Source organism: Atta colombica, unplaced genomic scaffold (assembly GCF_001594045.1).
Source record: "Atta colombica isolate Treedump-2 unplaced genomic scaffold, Acol1.0 scaffold32, whole genome shotgun sequence".
NCBI classification, from domain to species: domain Eukaryota; kingdom Metazoa; phylum Arthropoda; class Insecta; order Hymenoptera; family Formicidae; genus Atta; species Atta colombica.
This window is the reverse complement of record NW_017259426.1, coordinates 424,203-431,572: the sequence shown is the minus strand read 5'-3', so window position 1 is coordinate 431,572 and position 7,370 is coordinate 424,203. Positions and strand designations below refer to the sequence as shown.

Sequence of the window (7,370 nt, the reverse complement as noted above, 5' to 3'; positions counted from 1 at the left end):
TGAAGAATTTTCTTGCATTTATTCACTAGGATGATTTAAATACATTTTACGTTTTAATTTTTCTGAAATACACTCTCAACAAGAAAGTGATTACACAGAAAAGGAAATAAGATTTCTTTATATTTTCGTCTTTATCTTCGTTTTTAACTTCAAAAGATGAAGTACCTAGAACAGATTTTCGCGAAATTTTCCCTCGTATATTTGCGTTTTCATGAACGAATCTCATGAATCGAGAAACTCGAATTTATTCTGCTGCATTGAATCTGACATCAACAATATAACTTTAACAATATAACTATACGGACAGTGATGTATGAACCACAATAACGACAACGATCGTCGAATACGTGGAATCTACTATAATTAACTATGTTTGTTAAATATACATATTTGTCTCGATGAAACAACGATAACGGAATAGATGTCCCGAAACGAGCTCATCGAATTTTAACTGTATCTGAGAGAAGCTTCACGGTTGATCGGTCGATATCTTTCACACGAGAAGGAAAGCCGATCCTTCCGAACTCGATCCTTAACGATTGACAGCGTACCGTTAGCATCGGGAAAATTTATAGCCGCCAAGAGAATGCTAACTCCATGTGATGCATTTAGGACTTTTAATATCCAGCGTGAGAAACACTACGAATAAAGGCGTAAATCGAATCTGTTATGTCTCTCTTCTGAGTGAACGCATTTATTTGTAGCTCGATCTAGTTTTATCTCATTTATAATATCTATATCTATAATGTTTTTAATAATTTTGTATAGAATGTATACAAAAGTCATACATCCTGTTTGTGATGTATATCAATACTGAATATTAATTTAATTCATCCTAGTGTAAATTTTAATTCTCGCTTCGATTTTTGGATTTTTCTTGTTAATTTCTTTCGATTAAAAAGTTTTAAGATATGTGTTTCGACAAAGCTTCATAACATCTGTATAACGTTTTAATATGTATACAGAATGTACCGACACATTAATACATTTTTATAATGTAAACAAATTGAATGGATATAAATTTAATTCATCTCAATTGTAAATTTTACTTCTGGCTTTGATGTTTCTGATTGTTCTTATTCTTCGATTTAAAAATTTCAAGTTGTTTATTGAAACATATACATGTTTCAATAAGCTTTATAGGAACCCAATAACAAAAAGTGTCACTCAATGTGAGGGAGAATAAATGAATACCTATTATTTTCGTAATATAAATTTTAACAATGTTAAAGTTCCACGCCGAACATTGACGATGAATTGCGATTTCACCTCGTTAGGAGTTTATTGAGTACGTTCATTAAAGCAGCGAACTCAATTTTGCAAAATTTCACCCTTCGTCTGTCCCTGTTCGTGCTGGCCAAACGAGAGAGGTGGGCGTCTGTGACGCGTGGGCGATATTTGAAATCACGAACTTCTCTTAGCGTGCAAATATCAAACGCCCACCATTGTTCGCTATGCAGCGACAGGGATGCACTGGCAATGACGCAAGAGGGGATATAATGCACGCGACACAAACACAGCAAAGGAAAAAGAAAAAAGGGGATTAATGGTAGGGGTATAATTGACACAGTTTGGCATAGCGTTTGCGAACGGTCGCTTTTTAATCATCTCATAAGTATAAAGGTGGATGTGAGATGAAAAGCGGGTAGGTATGAGAATTTGCCGCACGTATCGCACCACAATCTGATCAATACCAAATATTTGCATGTACAATGGAATCGCATTATTCCGATTATATTATCGTAAGCTGCGACATTTGTCGATGGTTTTAATTAGCAAAAAATATCCGCGCGAGAATGAGAATGCAAATCGACATTTTTTTCGAGTAATCAGATATACAACTGTATTACATTATCAATGCAATCGTGCGAAGTGTTTCTTTGAATAACTGAGGCAAATGTCGTTCAAAAACAGGATACAGAATATCTCTTCATAAATCATCTAAAACATACATGCGCGATTAAATTATAATAAATATGCATACGCGCGCCTACGTCATTGTTACACATATACATATATACAATATAATATAATCTATACTTCTATAGATATAAATTTTTTTATTAATTAAATTAAATAATATTTCGGTACATATATCTCCGCGATATTATAAATGAATTTGTCTTTTTGATTTTTTCAATTCGATTGAATTTAATTCGATTGAATTTACATGAAATATATTCTTTAGTTTAAAATGTATGTATAAATGAGTTGCTTGTTGGCTGACAAATCAGCCATTGAAATTAATGAACACGGTTTTAGCACACCATCAATTCATTTGAAACTATATTCAAGTAACTACAAAGTAACTACGTGAAGTATCTGCAAAGAAAGGAAGAGAAACAGATAGAATTTATGAAGCCAGGCGCAGAATTTCCCTTCGTTCCTTCCCAAGATCAATCGGGATAACTGGATATTCATGAGCTTTGAAGAATGCACTGAAATTCCCATTGGTATTCCCTGGAAATTACTATGTAAATTTATAACGAGGGAAATTGTATATGATTGACGTCGGTGTGGAATATTAAATTACAACACTACAATTGCAATTCGATTATTGCGGATATTGATAACGAATCTTTTCATAAACAATTGATAACACGTTCCGCATACTGATTATTCGTTTTATCCAATTATTCTATAAATATTTAATCTTTAATTTGTCGCGCGAAAATACATCGTTAAATAAAATAACGTGGAATCGTCGCAATTAAAGATTAAAGAAATAATTTATTTTTTTTTAATAATTTTATTTTAATAACTATTTCAAATCAATTCTAGATAAAGGAATCAAAATTAATCGAAAATTTTGATCTTTTATTACAAAGTCTAATATGCTTATCACTGATAAAATAATAAAATATAAGAATTTCACAGAAAAATTAAAAATCAGTCTTTTTTTCAATTAGCGATTTTGAAATATTTATTTACCCGGTTATACATATATTTGAGTTTTTAGGTAAATAAAAATTTATATAAAATATTGTGTATACGAATGGACTATGTAAATCTTGTCATTTTTGTATCTAAAAAATATTCAGAGAGTTGATGAAAAAGTTAATAGTTTATTCACTGATAAGCAAAAATTGGAAAACTCATAAAAAATATGGGTTTTTATAAATTATATTCATTGATTGTATTTTCGCTAAAATATTTGTTGATGATAAAATGTTATGCCGCGTAACAACATTTAAATAAACAATTTTTGCGCACACTGTGTTTCAAAAGCTTATTCTACTATATTTTTATATGCAAATATTTAGAAAACATGTAAATTCTGAATCACAGTAGCTTCACGATTAATCGCTTTCAATGTAAATCAGAAGATATGCGAAACATTAAATTGCAAATATTTTTCTAAATATTTAACAGTAATTCTAAATATTTAACAGTAATAAAAGCTGAAAGTCAAATTGCCTAGAAATAATTTTTATATATTGAATTAAATATTACTTTAGATCACATTACTTTAATTGAATTTATTTCAAATTAAAGAGAGGAAAATTATTCCCGGAAATGATTAAGTTATATATTAATGGAAGAGTTCAATAAAAAAATTATTTTCTATTATTAAATTAATAACGGAGTCAATATTTCTTTTGTAAATTTATTAATTACCAATCACGTGAATTTTTGTAAGCTTTATTTAAATCAATCTTTGCAAACTGAACACATTAGAATACATGGTTAGTAGAAGGAGAAAACTTAAGAAATTAATGTTGTACAGCATCTATAGATATCTAAAAGAACAATTTATTTTAAAAAAGTAATTCCATATCGTGGAATTAACTATTTTAAATCGATTCTAGATAAAGGAGTCCAACTTGGACTCCTTTTTTAAAATAAATTGTCCTTTTAGATATCTATAGATACTGTACAATATTAATTTCTTCGGAAAAAATTTTGATCTTTGTCACAAATTCTGGTGTTCTTATTACTAAATTCAATATCTTTGATACGCAAATCGATTGTACTCTTTGTGTCGTAACGTATTTTCCCGGGAAATCGCGTGTACATGCATATGTTACAGCTTTACAGGAAAATTGATCAGTGGCTCCACATGTCGTCCAAGTTTGCAACACGCACACAAATCTCTCTGAATCCCTGGAATCTCTTAGATTTTTCCTATAAATTGCACTTGGCTCACATTTCCGACAGATGGTGCCATTCGTCCGCTTGGCGATTGACAAACATCCGTAGGAGTCGGCGCGATGCAAATGCGCGAATTTCAAGCGCGGATCACGCTTTCCGAGACGTTCAGAACCGCAGGAGCTGATTGATCCAATCGCGAAATTCCGAGATACGTGTAAACGCCGGGTCAAATATGCACAGCGCAACTTTTTCCTAACAATTTCAAGGATCCATTGCTTGTCTCGCTCTTTTTGGATCGGATCGCCGCTATCATCCTAAAAAAGTAAAAGTTAGAATATTAAGAAATCTATCTTTTGATAATACGTGTACATCTCATACATTATTAAATCATAATAAAAATATTAAAAAATATATTTATAAGATTGAAACATCTTATCAAAAACTTTCATATAATTCTTATACACAATTTTTGAATTCTCACAGAAAACCAATTTAATACCGAAAATTACTGTACAGTAGTTCTTTTAATACTAAAAATAATTAATAACTACTTTAGTATTTATTATTAAATTGTTGTAAGGAACATATATAATTATTTAAAAACTTATTATTTAAAAACTTATTATTGATATAAAAATGTTATAGAATATTATTGCTATAAATTTTTATATCACTAATTTCATTTCTAAGCAATTATAATGTTCGAAAGGCATGAAACTTATCTAGATAGATATTTTAATTTTCTAAAGATTTTTAAAAATATTTTTACTACGACATACATGATTATCAGAATTATATGTATTATCGAAAGATGTAAATTATACGGATAATATTTTTTTATTGTTTAATTTTCAATTTCGCAAAAATTGAAATGGTACGAATGACGACTTTTTTCTTTTGTTTAAAATCATCAATAAAAACTGACCTCGCAAAAGTCGAATTCGCCGTTCCTCCAACCAGCGCAGATAATGTATATGTCGAATGTGCTCAATATAACCCGTGTTTTTGTACATCACTTCACATACAGTATTATTGATAACCAGTACTGCAACTTCCTAGTAGTACGGACAGCACTGGTCCCTCTGCAAAAGTAGATAATTATATTTTTAGGCATCTGCGTGATGAGTTACAATAATTTATCTTGTTTAATAAAAGTATTTCATCTAAGATAGTCAATTTTTTTTTACTAATTAATATGTATCAAATATTAACACTCTGAGTCTAATTTCTCTTCTTAAAATATCTTATTAAAAAATTATTTGATAATATAATAGAAATATTAAAAAATAAGCTTGAATTTTTCTATATATTTTGAAAGTCGAGAACAGTAAAATATGATTACAGACGGAGGGTAATATGAGGATATAAATTCCAAGTTGTATTGTTGATTCACTTAATTAATTATGCATTTTAATACTGTCGTAAAGTCTGCCCCAGCCAGTAACATAAGCAGTATGACCAACATAGGTTTCATCATCATTGGACAGGCAGATCGGCAAAACATTTGGTTGGAATGGCAGAACAGATTCATAGAATTGTAACAGAGATCGTACTCGAAAGTACGCGCGTCGAATTATGGATGGCTCGCCACAATTTGCATTCTTCTCTCTGATATTCATATCTTCATTCATTCTCATCTTCATTCGCCAAATCGTACTCGCCGATTCTTAATAATAGCTAGATGCTACGCTGCAAAATATATATCAATGCCTTCACTTGCTGGAAAATTCCATCTGGAAACAAAACGCTGTTTGCAATCTTCTGTTGCAGCTTAAATAATAATGTCTTGCTATAAGAAAAGAAATTCATTCAGCGTTGAAAAATTAAAAAGGATTCTAAAAAGAGATTGAAACGCGATGACAATGTGAAGACAAAAATTGTGAAAAAAGATCAGACGCCGTGAATAATAAAATCCAGAAAAATATTACGGAATTCTGGTTCTCTTTAAAAGAACATTTTTGATGATGTTCTACTTTAGGATGACAATACATATAATCCTCGCCCTTCTCAAATATATCAGATGAGAAAATGTTTATACAAGCCGAGACAATTTCTTTTCATTGCGCGAAGACGTTATAAGCGAGTGCTATCGCGAGGAAACTTTATGTGCAACATTAAAGAACGCTGTGGATAGCATGATGAGATGATCGTGCGAGTGAGAGTAAACTTGATTATGTCGTAGCCATGGCAAACACTTACCTTGCGACGCAGTGCGCCGCGGTAACAGCTCAGTTCTCGTTCAACAATGCTGCGCCGCAATTTTGTTTATATGTCTGCGATGGCAATTGCCATTGACTTAATCTGCAAGGAAATCTATCACATGAGAAAATCAATCGTACGTCGCGTTGTGGGTCGATCGATCTACGCATTATCTTTAGTATGTAATAAAATAAGTGTTGTTGACGTGAAAAAGTCATTATCATGATTACATCTTTTTCTGCATAATATTTAAAATAATCTATTATTGCAATTGTCATCGTACGACAGACGATAGATTGAATTTTAATTTGTAATGATCTCAAAAAGGTCAAATTTTATTGAATTTCTTTTTTAGTTGATTTCTTGAAATTACGGACTTAATACCATTTTTTTCAAATTATCAGATTTGTGATTTACGTTAATGCATTAATGTTAAAGTAAAATCTATAAATAACATAACATAGCAAAATGTTACGCAGTTATATATCTGCTCTTTAAAATTTCTAGAGTGAGTCTGACTATGAAGAGTAAAATCTCACTCTTAAAGATTGAAAATTGAGACACGCTTTTTCAAGACTGACTCAATTTTCACTCTTTGAAGTGCGATTCCAAAGAAATTATGAAATGTGTAAAGAAACTAATTCTAATTGTTTTGTATGTGCGCTTCCTCAAGTTCACCTGTCATTTTTCAAAGGAACTTTGCTCACTGCCGACAGTCTTGGGCTTCAGATAAACATTCTTCGTCCGCACACTGTAAGAACAAACAATGGATGTTTTCTATTTGATAATACAAATCGTCACAAGTCAATATAAGTGTCGTTCTATCTTGTTATTTTCTGAATATCAAGAAAGATAAAGCGATGCTTGTGGCGACTTGTGTCGATTTGTGTGTCATCAAATGGAAAGCACTCAATGTCGAGTTAAATCGCATCAGTCTCAATTGGACAATCATGTTGAAGAACGAATGCGCTGCATTTGTTCGACTGAATGAATCGTTACCATTGCGCGGATGTGTCGCTCACATTGTAGACGGAATTAGAATTTTTCTATCAATATTATCTACGTACTTACGATACTCA

The 7,370-nt window shown here is 31.1% G+C and overlaps 1 long non-coding RNA gene across 1 annotated transcript; it reads right to left on the bottom strand.

Annotated features, from left to right (window-relative positions):
• Positions 1–5,751: 5,751 nt before the first annotated feature.
• LOC108690407 lies at positions 5,752–7,044 on the bottom strand. Its single transcript, XR_001931883.1, has 3 exons — positions 6,970–7,044; positions 6,292–6,393; positions 5,752–5,825 (listed from the first exon to the last, which is right to left on the bottom strand). It is a non-coding gene; the product is annotated as an uncharacterized LOC108690407 (long non-coding RNA).
• Positions 7,045–7,370: the final 326 nt, after the last annotated feature.